We start from the raw sequence: 16261 nt of genomic DNA on the forward strand, positions 1-16261 counted from the left end.
TAGATGTGAGATATTATCTCACATCTAGATGCCATATATTAACCCATACATTAATATGCTACACTGTTGTTTCCTTCATCGTTTTCAAGAGGACATACTAAACTGACAATTGTCAATTTAATCCTCTGCCAAGCTTCTGGGTCTTCATCATGTTATCTATGACTTATAATTTTTTTGTGTAAATTGTTGTTCCGCGACATGCAATTTCCAGATCTCATTTCAAGGGGCAATTCGCCATTGTGGTCCTTAAACCCCGGCATGGCGAGAGCATTTGCAAGTGTCCCTATCCGTTGGTTCATTGCAAAACACCAGCACATCCCACCACCGAGGTGTCACGCACGTACACTTGAGAGCACGGGGCAGAGGGCAGCAAGCAGCACAAGCAACACGCATGTCAACAGCACTCTCTAGAAGCAAGCCGTGTTGCCGGAAAGGGGCCGATGGTGGCTCGCTCTCTTCGGGAGCGTGGGCCGAGGCAGAGGAAAGGGGCCGCAGGCCCGAAGCCCAGGACGGCGATGGGGTCAGGCACCTTGAAATACCCCGCCTTGGCGCCCGACGTAACCGCCGCAACCAACAGCCAACAGAGCTCGCCTCTCCTCGCCGGAGTGCCAAGAAACCCCACCTCTCGCCACCGCGCAGCAGCGCCCACCGCCTCTGCTCTCCAGCGCCGGCGACCGATGGACAGGTTCCACGACAGGCAGCACGTGTGGCTGCGGAGCCGCGTGCACGGCACGTACCTCAAGGCCAACAGCGACGGGAAGACCGTCTCCCTTCGCGACCGCCGCGCCTCGCTGAAGGCCGCGTGGACGGTGCACATCTACCACGGCGAGGGCGACGCCGTGTACCTGCTCCTCCACAGCGCCGCCTACGGCCGCTACCTCGCCGCCACGGCCAGGCGCGCGCCGCTCGGGCTCGGCCACAACGGCTTTCGCGCCGAGCAGCGCAACTACGATGAGCCGGACGTGCAGGCCATCATGTGGGAGGCCTTCGGGGCGGGCTCCGGTGACGACGTCATGCTCCGCAACGTCGGCGGCTGCTACCTCCGCGCCAACGGCAGGTACCTCCGCTGGAACACCGGCGTCAGCGTCGAGGACATGGACAGAGTCAGCAACATGGCGCACTGGATCGTCGAGCCCATCCCCGCCAGAGAGGCGGGCATGCCTGACCTTCCTGGCCCGCCCGTGAGTTCGCCATGACCAGCTTCTCGAATTGCCAATTCATTCGCTCAAGAGCAATTCCTGATCTGCTCTTGCCAAATTCCTACTTCTTGACTCAACCGCAGAACCGCGTCCTCTACATGGTGCTCGGCCAGGCGTGGCGGACGATCGTGTTCGTGCGAGCGAACGCCGAGGGGTTCTACGACGAGGAAAACTGGCACATCTTCCCTTTCAGGGGGAGGTCCGTGAACCACCTGAGGAACGAGCTGGCCGACCGCATCGCCTTCATCGACGGCCAGTACCCCGACGGCATCGCCATGTGCGTCCGGGCGGGCCTCTAAGGGAGGCCGACTCCACTCGTCGTCGATCTGCCCCGCTACTCTGGCCACGCCGAGGCCCACCAGATTGTCGTGATGATGTCCGGGACCCCTGGTGAGAGCCTCCCTCCATGTCACAACTCACAACTCATACTACCTAAAGATTTCCTGATGGTAGTCTTGATTGATTTTGTTATGCACAATTTACAGATTCACTTTTGGTGCAGTTACTATTTGCTGCATGGCTAATCTGCTTGTGTTTGAATTTTTTTTTACTGAAACTGTTATAGTCTGAGAAACAGTTTACTGAAACTGTTATAGACTGAAAAAAAGTTAATTGAAACTGTTGTGTCTGAAACTTGTTAGGTGTTGGGAATTGTCTGCAACTGCAGTAATCTTTTAGATAAATGAAAGATGATCTGTGGAAGTTAGTCAGTTGATTCATCTCTTTTCAGAATTAACAGAGAAGATGGTGATATCCGTTTGATTTGACCCATTTTACTTGCATTGAATAACCTGTGAACAAAATTTAGGTTCCAACAACACTAAACTGAATCTTGTTTCTGCACATAAGTTGTATTCAGGTTTTGTGGGCTGTATTCTTGGTCTTGTTATTTTTTTGCATTACTCTGAGATTTAGATTGTTCATCTGCTTCCTACTGATCTTCTTTAGCGAGAAAAGTAATGTTGGTCTCGAATCTGCTACACACAAAGCACAGATGTCGGTGTAAATACTATTTTGCTGCATGAACACGATATTTGGAGTCTTACTTTATTGGAGTGCTACTGCTAGTGCTAATTTGATCGTGCTTGGAACTTGTCTGAAATTGCTGTAGTCTGTAAGGTAAAAGTAGTTGGATGGAAATAGTAGGTGCCATGTGGATTTATCTGTGACTCTGTACACATGGTAAAAGATGGTCTGAACAGTTCTGTCTTTGATTCAGATAATTCAGTTCGTCCATTTCGTAACATTTTCCATTATTAGAATTATGGACCCTAAAAAGCCAAATCAAGTTCAGTCATCTCATTTCACCTTTGCAGAGAAGATACTAATTTTTTAACCCGTGAATAAAATTCAGGTAGTATCTTGCAGTAGTGCATAAAAAGCTTAGTTCCTTGCACATAATATTGTTTCAGATTTTTCTTGTTTATATCGTTATTGATTATTGGTCTGCCGCCTAACTGGTTCGTACATTCTGCTGATTCAGCGTACGATGAGCTGCGATACCCTGATGTCAACGCAATATAGAGAAAGCTCATAGCTGGAGGCCTGACAGTTCACCTGTTCATAAGTTGCGCCGCCTCGGATATGATGATAACAGAACTGGACGCCTACTTTTGCCTATAGACACATAGATATAGGTTCAGAAAACTCAGCAGCTCCCGTGTTTCTTCTGCTAGCTAAACTTGGTGAAAATGTTTCATCCGATGGCTGAACGACTCTGTAATCTGTAGTGATGCTGGTTGAAGTAATCGTTTTAGTGTCGCTCTTCTGACATTCACTGTGGGGTTCTTGCATTGATTTGATGGTCCTGCATTCCTTTCGTACTAGTATGTATTTTTCTTAGATGATGCTATGGTTTTTGCAGTGAGTTAATGGTCCTGCATTCCTTTTGTACTATGCATTTCTCTTAGATGAAGCATCTGATATGAACAATGATTTGGTTGTTCTTGCTGTTAGTTGGGCACTTGAGTTTAGATGTCCTTTGGTTGTTCTCTTTAGCAATTTACTCTTTTGTATATGACCAGACATTCTTTAGAGAGGTTTCATGAAAAATGGACCTGAAGCTGCAGTAACCATATTGGCAGTAACTGAAGAAAGTAGGCACAGGAAACTAAGTGTGTAACTGAAGCTGCAGTGCCTACCGTAATATGTGCTCTTGATACCAAAATGTCTAGCATTTCTTAGTAGTGTCTTTCTTCCGGACTCTGATGATCGTAAGGTTGCACACGATCTGTGCTCTCAGCAGCCCACAGTTCAGCACTCACGTTGTTAGTTGCAGTCATTTTGATCGAAATAACAACATTCAGCATGACAGTGATTTCTGACAGAATTTGCAGGCATTTTTGTTCTTGCTTCCCGTTTTCCTATCAGGTGTTTCAGTTTAGTCGTAACACGTGGGTGTCGTGTTGATTCTTTGTCCTATTTTGTAATCCATTTCCTTTTAGGAAAATAGGGCTCCACCCTGGATTCATTTTATTCAAACGAAACCAACCGTAATCTATTTGATAGAACGAAGGATATACATAAACGCAGGACAATGATCCGGATGTGGTTTTGTCATAAAAAATGTACTATTTAGTTTTACTTTACGAATATTAATTCCAAGACTGGGGTTAAAGCAAATTCATTGGGCAATTGCCTGACTCTAGTACACAAACACACAAGGACACAACTCTGTCCAAACCGAGTTACATTGGGTGATTGGACATCAAGAAAACAAAGCGGCATAGAAGCTTCTCTGATGCACAATTTTATTGGCCAGTATCTCTGAAGAACAACAAGAAATGGACAGAGTCTTTCTCTGGAATGTCTCAGGCTTGAAACGACCTCGATAGTCGACCAAACATGACCGGCATCCTGTCTTCGCCGCTTCCTAGTTCATGTCCATGTCAACGACGCCTTGGTTGACCTTGTGTCAGGCTATGAATCTCTGAACCTGATTATCTCTGAAGAGTATAACACTTGGAACAACGAAGAGACGAATTGGTATGAGGGTTGGGATCACTGGTAGGCTTCACTGTATCTCTTCATACCGTTTCCACCAGACCCTTCATTTGCTATAATGAATTGGCCAACGAGGGTGTCGTGCTGCTCCTGCTTAGTCCTAGTTATAAAAGCTTCTTTTTTGAAAAAGGGTGCTTTATTACTTAAAAGATTTAAGCATTACACCCGGCCTCTGGATAGCTAAAACGCGCACGGCCAAACAATGTCCTCTCACACAAACGAAAAAAATAAAAAGGTGAAATATAAAGAAACATGTAGAGTTCATATAATGCCTAAAATGGAGGGTTGCCAATCCTCAGATCATGCTGCCACCCAAAGTCGGGTAAAAGTATCCCTCATTGTAGCCTCCAATCGTGTACACATCTCTGTAAACAGATCTAGTTTCTCCTTACGTTGTAGAGAGGACCATAAACGAAGAGTATATCTATAGATAACCTGCATAAGAGAAGTACTTTTATGAGTCAGATACACCACTTGTGCCATAACTTGGCTCGAAAAATCTGTTTAGTGCTAAAACTTGTGGCATACATTGAACTAGTGCCATAACTTGGCTTTGGCGTGCATGTGCGATGCAAATCACATTTCTATATGAACAAGGTGCTGATTAGGCGCGCCAACATGGCATGGGCCCACTGTCAGCGGCTGGATGATGTGTGCCTGCTATTTTGCAAAAAGCACCTCGGGAATTATTTTCTTATGAAAAAGCCCCTGTGAACGACCAATATTTTCCAAACAAATGGAGGCATGTGGGGTCCATCTGTCAGCCACCCACATTATTGTGCAAAAAATTGTTGTCGCCGGGATTCGATCACCTGCCCTGCCGCTTGTAGTAGCGCCAGCCAGAGCAATAAACCCGACAGAGATGTTCTAACGAACGGATACAAAACATTTATAACCTGTCTGATTTAAGTGGGCTGGAGTTCCAGCGGTCCATGTTGCACTGTTATTTTTTTTAAAGTACATGTAAATTGTAACCGTGTGTTATAAAGAAATAGATCTCAAAATAACAATGAACACTTTTATATGCAACATATTTTTTATTAAAATCATGAACATTTTAAAATTATATTACCATTTATAATGAAATAAAATATATAATTATATGTATTAATACCTGAATCTTTTTTATAATGTAATATTATTTTATATTATTATTATTTATAGCATAACAATATAATTTACATATATTCTATTAATTCCTAAAAAAGTAACGCTGCTGAGGTGGTGCGGTGGCCACTTTTACATGATGACTAAATGTCGTTGCTTCTAATCCCAGCCAACTATTTTTACATTATACGAATATATATTTTTGAAAGCATGAACATTTATATATACTACATGAATACTTTGTTAAAATTATTAATATATTAAAAATCATTTAATAATTTATGAAAATATATAGTAACTAAAAAAATTCTTAAAACATGAACAGTTTTACACACTACCTGACTATTGTTTTAAAACTGTGAACATTTTTAAACTTATGTAAGCATTCATTAAAAAATACGTAAAAACATGAATATTTTTATATATTAAAATTATATTGTTAATCTGTGAACAATTTCAAACTTATATAAGCATTTACTGAATATATGTTTTTAGTCAATATGCAAATTATCGCATGAAGAGTTTTGTAATTCATAATTTATTATATGGATAAATGTTAAATCAATACATGATTTTATAAATTGTTTCATTTATTTCTATATACATATTATTTATAACACACTATTATAATTTACATATATTCTGTAAATTCCTGGAAAAACACAATGCAAAATGGGATGCGTGGACTGCAGCCCACTTAACAATCAGAGAATATATAGAACTAGCAGCGTCCTCCCTGTTGTCTTGTGGGCCCCTCGTGGCACCATCTAACCTAATTTCAGTGGTATAAATTCCCAAATATTCTGAAACCTTCAGAGCGAGACCCAAAACAATTATTTCACCGCCGCAAGTCTCTGTTTTTCCGCGATCCCATCTGGAGGCCTCCGCCGGTACTATGCCTGAGAGGGAATCGATCACGGGCGGCTTCTACATCAACATTGCTGCTCCTCGATGATGTGTGAATAGTTCCCACATGACCTACGGGTCCATAGCTAGTAGCTAGATAGCTTTCTCTCTCTCTCTCTCTCTCTCTCTCTCTATATATATATATATATATATATATATATATATATATATATATATATCTGACCTTCAATACAATGTTCTTCTCGGAGATCTATTCGATGTAATTTTCTTTTGCGGTGCGTTTGTTAGTATCAGATGAATTGTGGGTTTATGATCAGATTGTTCATTGAAAGTAATTGAGTTATTTCCGAACATTATTATGTGTAATTGTTATAACTTTGTATATCTCTCTGTTCTACCTGTTTGGTTTGGCCAACTAGATTGATTTATCTTCAGTGGGAGAGGTGCTTTGTGGTAGGATCAATCTTGTGGTGTTCTCACCTAGTGACAGAAGGGGTAGCGAGGCACGTATTTGTATTGTTGCTGCTAAGGGTAAAACGATGGGGTTTGATCATATTGATTGGTCTTATTCTGTCTACAGTATGTCATCATGCTACAAACATTACTCTGTTTGTTATGAACTTAATACCTTAAGATGCATGTTGGATAGCGGTCGAGGGGTGGAGTAATAATAGTAGATGCAGGATCGTTTCGGTCTACTTGTCACAGACGTAATGCCTATGTACTGATCATGCCATGAATAACATCATAACTATGTGTTTTTTCTATCAATTGCCAAACAGTAATTTGTGTACCCACTGTTTGCTATATTCTTGAGAGAGATGCCTCTAGTGAAACTATGGACCCCGGGTCCATCTATCCATCGTATTACAAAAACCCTGAAAGTATTGCTGCCATTTAATTCCTTTTATTTTATTTCACTTTGCAACTTATATATCTCCTATTATTAGATTTAGTCTTTGCAATTAACGAGTACAAGGGGACTAACAACCATCTTGTCTGCGTTGGGTGCTGTCGGTGTTCTGGGAACGGGGGTCTCCAGACTTGCTTGCCTGTGGCCCACGGCGTGGCTATGCTAGCAGGCCCGTATGGCCCATCTTCGTCAACAAGGCAATCAAGACCTTCGCGAGGGGCCAAGCCTCGCGCAGTAGACGACGCAAGACCTCCTCAGGAGTGGCCTCTCCAGGCTACCTCACGAGGAGCGGAGATATCAAGGCGGGCCAAACCTCACGAGGCTCTCATGACGTGAGCCATGACGATCAGGATCAGGCGGGCGCCAGCGCGCGCAGCGTCCTTGTTTCCTCTTCGGAGCTAAGGCGGCAAGCGCAGGCGCGGAGTACCGAGGCATCAGGCAAAGGTTACCATATCAGTGCAACAAGACCAGGACTGGAAGGACGGCAAGACAGAGGTCACCGTGGAGCCCAAGACGGCGTCACCACCAGAGCCCTTTCGCAGGCAAAGACCACTTTTGTCAGGATAGCTTGTACTAGCTGTCCCCTTTCAAATTGCCCGCCGTTGTTGTCTCCCTTCCCACTCAATATTTGGGAAGAGGACCACGGCCTATATAAGTAGAGCTAGTCACCACAGTATGGAAAGGGATGGAATCTGATCCGGTCTGGAGCCAACCCACGCTCTCACAAGAACACCTCAACCTCAGGAGGCTGTTCTTCCCCTTGTACCGTTTCTCACCAGCCCAAGAGGCAATCCACCACCACCACACTGGAGTAGGGTATTACACCACATCGGTGGCCCGAACCAGTATAAATCTCGTGTCCTTCTGTGTTGCGAGTTCGTCGAGTTCGTCCGTGAGATCTTAGCGAGCTAGGGCATGGATCGGTAGGAGCGAAAGAACTTCGCGCGCACCCCAGAGTTCGAACCTTAAGGGTTTTGCCGGAACCCGAGATCCGACATTTGGCGAGCCAGTTAGGGGTGCGCCGTAGCTTCCCTTCCGTCGCCCCGTCGTCTCCATGGTGGACGCTCGCCGCGCTCGAGCTGAGCGCCAGGCTGCCCTCACCGCCCGCGTTGCTCAGACGGCTCCTGTCGGTGGGCCACCTCGTCGTTCTCCGTCTGCCGCCGCCAATGCCGCCACCGGTCCGGCGGGGAACGAGCAGCAAGCGTCCTCGCTGCACCCATCGGTGTGGCAGGACGGCCGCACCGCCACTCCATCACTGACCCCGGCCGGTTCTTCGTCTCATGCACACCGCGCTCCCATGGACGCGCGGGCGGCTCTCCTCGCGGCAAACGAGCTCCTGCGCTACCGCCTGGTCGACGACCTCTACGAGGAGTGGCTCGACCGCGTCGCCGAGGTCATCCGCACCGCAGGGGGCTCCCCGGCACCGTCCCTCTCTCTACCTCACCCTCCGCCAGCCACCGGTGACGTGGCCCATGGCGCACCTCCACCACCTTTGCCCCAAGACTGCACCTTGACGCCAAGGCGCGCGACCCCACGGCGTGATCCGCCACGCCCGGTGCCCGCGCGCGAAGAGAGGAGCTGCCAAGAAATCCCTCGGCCGCGAGAAGCTGCACATGTGCTCCCCGCGCCACCTCGCCAAGACCGCGCGCTACCTGCGGTAGCGGCACGCGGGCCTCACCAAGACCAAGCGCCACCTCCGAGATGGGCCCCGACAACCATGGCCGGCTGCCGCGCCTTCACCCCCGAGCTGCGTAGTGTCGCCTGGCCAGGCAAGTTCAAGCCGGATCTGCCTCCTCGCTACGACGGCACCGCCGACCCCCCGGAGTTCCTGCAGCTCTACGAGTTGAGCATCAAAGCAGCCAACGGCGACGAGAAAGTCATGGCGAACTGGTTTCCCATGGCCCTCAAGGATGGTGCCCGCTCCTGGCTCCTGAACCTGCAACATGGCTCGATCTCCTCCTGGGAAGAGATGCGCGACCGCTTCGTCGCCAACTTCCAGGGCACCCGCGACCGCCCACCGCCCGCGGGTGACCTGCGCCGCATCAAGCAACAACCAAGAGAGACCATCCAGAAGTACATCCAGCGCTTCAACAACAGTCGCCTCAAGATTCCCAAGGTCACGAACGAGGCCATCATCTCCGCGTTCTCTGACGGCGTCCGTGACGTCAAGATGAAGGAAGATCTCGCTATCCACGAGGAGATGTGCACGTCTCAGGAGCTATTCAACCTGGCGACCAAGTGCGCAAGAGCTGAGGAGGTGCGCCTTTCCCTCCTCGAGCTGCCAGCTGTGGGCGTAGAGGAAAAGAAGGCCAAGGCCAAGGACGTGAAGCGCAAGGAAGCGGCCGTGCTCGCAGCGGAGCCCGACAGCAAGCGGGGCAGAGATCAGCCTGAGTCATCCAAGAATAGACGGCCATTCTGCACCTTCCACAACCTGAACACCCACAACACCAGTGACTGTCAAGAGCCCAGAGCCATCCGCGAGGGACATTTCGGTCGACGCCCCGAGCGCAGTGACCGTGGCTACGGCCGTGGAGGAGGACTTGGCGGCGGACGCTGGGACGATCGTGGCCCATGCCAGGAGTGGCGTGACCGTCCTCGTGAGGACCACTGGCAGGATCATCCTCGCGAGGGCGCGTGGAGGGACCAGCCTCGTGAGGATCGTCCTTAGGGCAACGCCGGTCTCCCCCCGCTACCGCCACCGCCAAGGAGGAACGACGACCACTACCAGGACGAGGGGGCTGGGGGCTTCCACGAGCCTCGTGCAATCGCCTGTATCTTGGGCGGAGCTCAGGCCCCAGCCTCGCAGCGCATCTTCAAACAGTTTGCTCGTGAAGTGAACGCAGTCCTCCGCAAGCTCGAGGCCACGTGCCCGCTCAAGTGGTCCCAATGCGCCATCACCTTCAACTCGACAGATCAGCTCAAGTGCGCAGCCACTGCTGGCGCCCTCCCGATGCTTTATTCCCCAGTCATCAGCAATGTGCAAGTTACCAAGACCCTCATCGACGACGGTGCTGGACTCAATGTCCTGTCCATCGACACATTCGACAACCTCCAAGTGCCATACGAGCAACTTTAGCCTACCAAGCCTTTCTCAGGGGTGACCGATGGTTCCACCACACCAATTGGGAAGGTCCGCCTCCCTGTCACCTTCGGGGAACGCAAGAATTACCACACCGAGCTCATCGACTTCGACGTCGCCCACATCCGTCTACCGTACAATGCCATCCTCGGGTATCCAGCCCTGGCCAAGTTCATGGCCGTCACCCACCACGGCTACAACGTCCTCAAGATGCCAGGAAGCGGCGGAATCATCACAGTCCCATGTGAAGAAAGAGATGCGGTGTGCTCCCTCGAGCGCGCCTTCCAAGCTGCAGCAATTGACGACCCCGACAGCAGAAGTGAAGGCCCTCCGGAGGTCATCCCCAAGAAGAAGTAGCTGCGCCGTGCAGGATCTCAGGAGGGTGGCGACGCAGCTGGAGCCTCGTCAGGATCAGCGCCCGCTCCAGGGGCGCCTCCCTCCATTGCATAGGAAGGCGCGCCCGACGCCCTCCTCGGGCAGGGCTCGGGGGCTCTTTTCTGGAGAGCCTCGGACCTTGCCAACCTCACGAGGGAGGCGCTTGGGCACCACTTGGAGGCGTGCTTCGCGACACGTTTCCCTCAGGAGAACCCAGGGTAAGGAGTGCCCACCACTTAGGAGTTCATCACCAAGACCACTCAGGAACTGCAAGACGCAAGGGCCATGCGCGGCGACCGCCGCTCACCAGGCGCAGCTCCCCATCCAGGCGAGGATGCTGGGCTGCGCGTCTGCATCGACGTCCCAAGGCTCAACAGGGTCGCATCTCAGGAGTTTTTCTGGCCTTCGCATGTGGGCCGTTGCAAGGGCCCACCACATAGCTACGTTCGCATGCCCTTCGGCTTGCCGAGCGTGGCGTCAGCCTATCAGTGCAACATGCGGCATGTCCTGGCGGCTCAGGAGGCCAGGTACCACGCCATCTTGGCGGAGATGGAGATGGTCCTCAAGGAACCACCTGAGCCCCCAGAGTCTCCCGAGGCTCAGGGCCCCGGTGGCTCGTGAGGAGCCATTCCTTCGACGCACGCCTTCAGCTGCACCAACTCTTCTTGGTCGACAGAACCAGGTGACATTTTCCAAGTTCGTTTAGCTGGGAGTGCCCCTCGGGCTGCATTATTCCCAGGCCATGTGGGTCCGTCCCTGTGGCATGTATCCCTTTTGTTTATGTCTCTAGCTTACCTCGCTGGGGGCGCCCCTCGGGCTGCATCATCCCCAAGCCGCTCGGGCCTGACCCAGTGGCATGTATCTTTCTGCATTTACCCAGGCTGATTTGCCTTCCATGCTTAATCTGCCTATGACTACCCCCTGCTCGGTTGCCACCCGCCATGCGTCCACCCCTCTATGATGCAATCCGCTTGCGCGTTAAAAGGGGGGCTCCTGAGCATCGCGACTTAGGAGCTCTTACTGGCTCTCCAGCCCTCACCCCCTGGCCTTGACCACGGCATCGCGACCTAGCATACCAGCGGCGACTGAGCTCGCTTGAGGGCCGGGACCTAAGGATGTAGATTGCTTGCACCTAACTGCATTGCAGGAACATACAGCCATCAAGACTCAAGACCAGGCTCAACCCGCCTTGAGGTAGGGCCTCGCGAGTCCCGCGCTGGCTCACGAGTGCACAGATACACCTCGCAGCCCTGCCGTGCAAGCCACGTGTCAGGGCGGGGCTGTACACGCCCCGGGGGCTCCTCCTGGAGGGGGCCCCCCTTTCCACGCACAAGTGGAAGCACCATGCTCCGCGCTGGCCGTCGACACTGCCGAGAAGCGGCTATGCCCGTGCACAAGCGGAAGCACTATGCTCTGCACTGGTGATAAACAACTGAGGGCGGCTCCACGGTCGTACCAACCTCAGGGAGCCCTAGAGCTCAGCGTCCGGCCTCACCGCAACGCCTCCCCTCGGGAGAGCTGCGCGAGGGGCTGGACACGGGGGCTACGCTCGGGTCACGCCCAAGCGTACGCCACCCAACCAGGCCTCCCGGGCCTGGGGGCTGCTCTCGGGTCACGCCCAAGCGCACGCCGCCCAAACAGGTCTCCCGGACCTGGTCATCGCACGCCCCTCCCGAGGCCTCGGCGAGGATAGGTATGGAAGTTGTTTGCATGTCAAGGGGAGACTCCCGAGCATCGCGACTCAGGAGCCTAACTGGAACACCGCCATCACCGGCGGAAGGTACTCCTCCGTGGGTGACGTCGTCTTCATCGGCACCATCAGCCGCAGGATCGCCGGACAAGGGTGCGGAGACAAAGCCGCGGAACTTCTTCAGCAGCGCCTCCACCTGACCTTGCACGGCTGCGGCAGCGGCTGCGCTGTGATCATCAGCCACGGGTTCCAGCAGTTCGTCAAGACAAGCGTTGGGGTCACGGAGGTACATATGGCTAAAGACGCGAGTCAATGCAGCTGAAGACAGGACGCGAGCTTCTGCCTCCGCCATGGGACCGACACCATCAATGACTTCCTCGAGCGCCTTCACCGAGGAAGCAGCCGGGCGGGGCCGTCCTCATTGATGGCTAGCGACTTCTCCAGGCCGTGCTCATAGAGCGTCTTCAGTGCCTTGCAAGATCTCTTCTCGAGGTCGGCAAAGGCCACACGGTCCTCGGCCAGGACCCGCGCCTTGGCGTCAAGATCGGTCTCCCTCGCCTTCACCTTCTGCTCCAGCTCTTCCAACCGGATGCGTTCGGCGGCCTGCGTCTTCCCTAGCTCCACCAGCTCAGCGTCACGATTCCTGACGGCGTCTTCCCGGGCCTTCACCTCCTCCTCCTTTGCCAGGCGGCCATGCGCTTCTTTAGTGTGCGCGCCGCGCAGGCTCTGCAACTCGTCCTCCAGCTCTTGGCAGCGGTCGCGGGCGGCCTTAGTGTCTTCTAGCGCCACCTCACAATCGGCTGCAGCGTTGGCGGCACTCCGCTTTTCCTTCTCGGAAGATGCTGCGGCCTGGCTCAGCGCCGAGCGGACCCCCAAGTCGGAGTGAAGCCAGCCAGAGGCCAGCTCCAGACGCCCGGCCACCATGCGCGGGTCCACGCTCAGGAGATCTGCCCGCAACTGGGTCATCTTCGAAAGAGCGCGTTCCAAAATAGTAGCAGGAGCAGAAGAACCTGGGAGTGGAGGTGCAGCAGTGGGAGGAGGCGACGTCGTCACCAAGGCCTGGGAGACTGCGGGCTCCGGAGCAGCCGGGACCTCTTCAACGGGGCCAGACGCCGACACTTCCGAAGCCAGTGGGGCCATGGGGGCTGACTCCTCCCGTCGATGTTCCTCCTGGCCTCGCGAAGACGACCAGGCTGGGGAGGTGCGGGCGCTGGCGCCTCCTTTCTCAGCGGAAGAGGGCGCGGGCATCGTACCCTCTTTCCTCTTCTTCGTCGTGGGCAGCGGCCTGGACAGCCAAAGACGAAAGTCAGGAAGCAGCGATGTGAGCGAAAACAAGATGGAGGTCGAACACTTACTGATCCACCACGACATATTTCCGCTTGGGGAGCTTGAAGCCTGAAAGCCTCGGAGCCTGGGGAGTAGGCGCGCGGGCTCCAGGGGCAGAGGATGGCGCGGCAGAGGGGCCGAAGGTAGCTCCGGGCGGCATCAAGGCGGAGGCAGCATCCCAAGGAACCAGCGACAACCTACCCTTTGTCGGGATGAGGGGCTGCTCCCTCTCCTCCTGGCGAGCGTCGGTCTCGGCGTCATCCGGCAGGGCGCGGAGGATTTCAGCTTTGCTCAAGGGGGGGTTTTCCCCCATCTCTTCGAGGGTCGCCTCCGAGTCCCCCTCCTCTTCCTTCCCCCCGCCGAACTCGTTGGAGGACACCTCCACCGGCTTCGGTGCTGCTGGGGCTCCGGAGAGCGCCGGCGGTACCAGCCCGCGTGCGTCGAAGGTCGGCCTGGAAAGCACAAGCGGCTCCCATTCCTTGCGGAGGAACAAAGGAATGAAGGCGCTCAGCGTGTACTCCTGATTGTCCCCAACCAGGAGGCACAGGACAACAGCTAGTTCGTCGCCAGGAAGGGCCCCCGGCCTCAGGCGGATCTCGTCTTCTTCATCTCCGAGCTTCCACAAGGGGCGCGACCGCGCCTGGAGCGGGGCGACACGCAGCATCAAGAATTCCCTCAGGAGCATGGCCCCTGTGACCTTCGTCGCCTTTGCGTTGCCTGGCTTCAGCTCGATCTCCATCTGCCCCAGCACAGACGACACCCGCTCATCAGTGAGCTTCTCGCAGGGCCACCCTTTGTTAAACTGGGGCGCCTCCATTGGCAAGGTGAAACGCGGATGGGCGTGCTTGGCGTCCATCATGACCCATTTGGCTCGGATATTGTCGGCCCTCTTCCCAGTGCTCGAGATTGAGTTGGCCTTGCCAGATGCGATGAAATTGGCGCACCCGGAGATGTGTCCCTCGCTAACACGAAGGAAGAAGAAGTGGCGTAGAAGCGCCACGGATGGCATCACGCCCAGGTACGCCTCGCAGTAGTAGGCGAAGATGGATAGGAGGAGGATAGAGTTGGGGTGGAGATGTAGTGCCTGCAACCCGTAGTGGTCGAGGACCTCAGAAAAGAAATCGGAGAAGGGGGAACCAACCCGACGACGATGCTGCTCGAGAAGAAGGGGAAGAAGGTGCTTCCCTCAGGCTCCGGCACGTCGGAGGCAAGCCGGAGCTCCGTCTTCCCCCCTTCGTTGCACCCCCCCCGCCGTCAGCAGGCGCACGGAGGCGAGGCTCTTTTCCGTGACAGTGGGCACTTCAAGAGCTGGCTCTTACCAAGCCGGTGCCGAGGAGGTCTTGGTCTTGCGCAGCGCCATGGGTCATAGAGGCGGAGCAAGACTGGAGCAGATCTGGAGGTACCGGTGGCAGAGAGTGAGAAAGGGGATCTGGAGCAAGGCGAGGAAGAAACAATGAAGGCAAACACTATCTGCGCCAGCCTTTGTCAGGTCGGGCAGTTGCCGAGGCAGCGTGGGGAAGCGCAGACGCCCACGTCCAATCAACCGCCACGCGTCGACCAAGGCCGTAGGCTTTTGGGGCCCGCGGCGCTCCGTACTTGACCTTTGGCTTCGCCTCGAAGCCAAGCTCGAGCGCACCTTGGGCCCGGGGGCTACTATCGGCGTTCTGGGAACGGGGGTCCCCAGACTTGCCTGCCTGCGGCCCACGGCGTGGCTATGCTAGCAGGCCCGTACGACCCATCTTTGTCAACAAGGCAATCAAGATCTACGCGAGGGGCCAAGCCTCGCGCGGTGGACGACGCAAGACCTCGTCAGGAGTGGCCTCTCCAGGCTACCTCGCGAGGAGCGGAGATATCAAGGCGGGGCAAACCTCGCGAGGCTCTCGCGATGTGAGCCATGATGATCAGGATCAGGCGGGCACTAGCGCGCGCAGCGTCCTTGTTTCCTCTTTGGAGCTAAGGCGGCAAGCGCAGGCGCGGAGTACTGAGGCATCAGGCAAATGTTACCATATCAGTGCAACAAGACCAGGACTGGAAGGATGGCAAGACGGAGGTCACCGTGGAGCCCAAGACGGCGTCACCGCCAGAGCCCTTTCGCAGGCGAAGACCACTTTTGTCAGGATAGCTTGTACTAGCTGTCCCCTTTCAAATTGCCCGTTGTTGTTGGCTCCCTTCTCGCTCAATATTTGGTAAGAGGACCAGGGCCTATATAAGTAGAGCTAGCCACCACAGTAGGGAAAGGGATGGAATCTGATCCGGTCTAGAGCCAACCCATGCTCTCACAAGAACACCTCAACCTCAGGAGGATGTTCTTCCCCTTGTACTGTTTCTCACCAGCCCAAGAGGCAATCCACCACCACCACACTGGAGTAGGGTATTACACCACATCGGTGGCCCGAACCAGTATAAATCTCGTGTCCTTCTGTGTTGCGAGTTCGTCGAGTTCGTCCGTGAGATCTTAGCGAGCTAGGGCGTGGATCGGTAGGAGGGAAAGAACTTCGCGCGCACCCCAGAGTTTGAACCTTAAGGGTTTTGCCGTAACCTGAGATCCGATAGGTGCAAGTATTTGTTCTTGTATGTGTAGGTACTGCTAAAGGTCGTTTGTGTGGATCTCCTATTGGTTCGATAAACCTTGGTTCTTTACTAAGGGAAACACTATCTGCTACTATACTACTTCACCCTTCCTCTCCAGGGAAATCCCATAA

The 16261-nt window shown here is 53.1% G+C and overlaps 1 pseudogene; it reads left to right on the forward strand.

The window, feature by feature from the left end:
• The first annotated feature begins 654 nt into the window (after positions 1 to 654).
• LOC125525638 lies at positions 655 to 2986 on the forward strand (annotated as a pseudogene).
• Positions 2987 to 16261: the final 13275 nt, after the last annotated feature.

This window comes from Triticum urartu, chromosome 7 (assembly GCF_003073215.2).
Source record: "Triticum urartu cultivar G1812 chromosome 7, Tu2.1, whole genome shotgun sequence".
In the NCBI taxonomy this organism is placed as follows: Eukaryota; Viridiplantae; Streptophyta; class Magnoliopsida; order Poales; family Poaceae; genus Triticum; species Triticum urartu.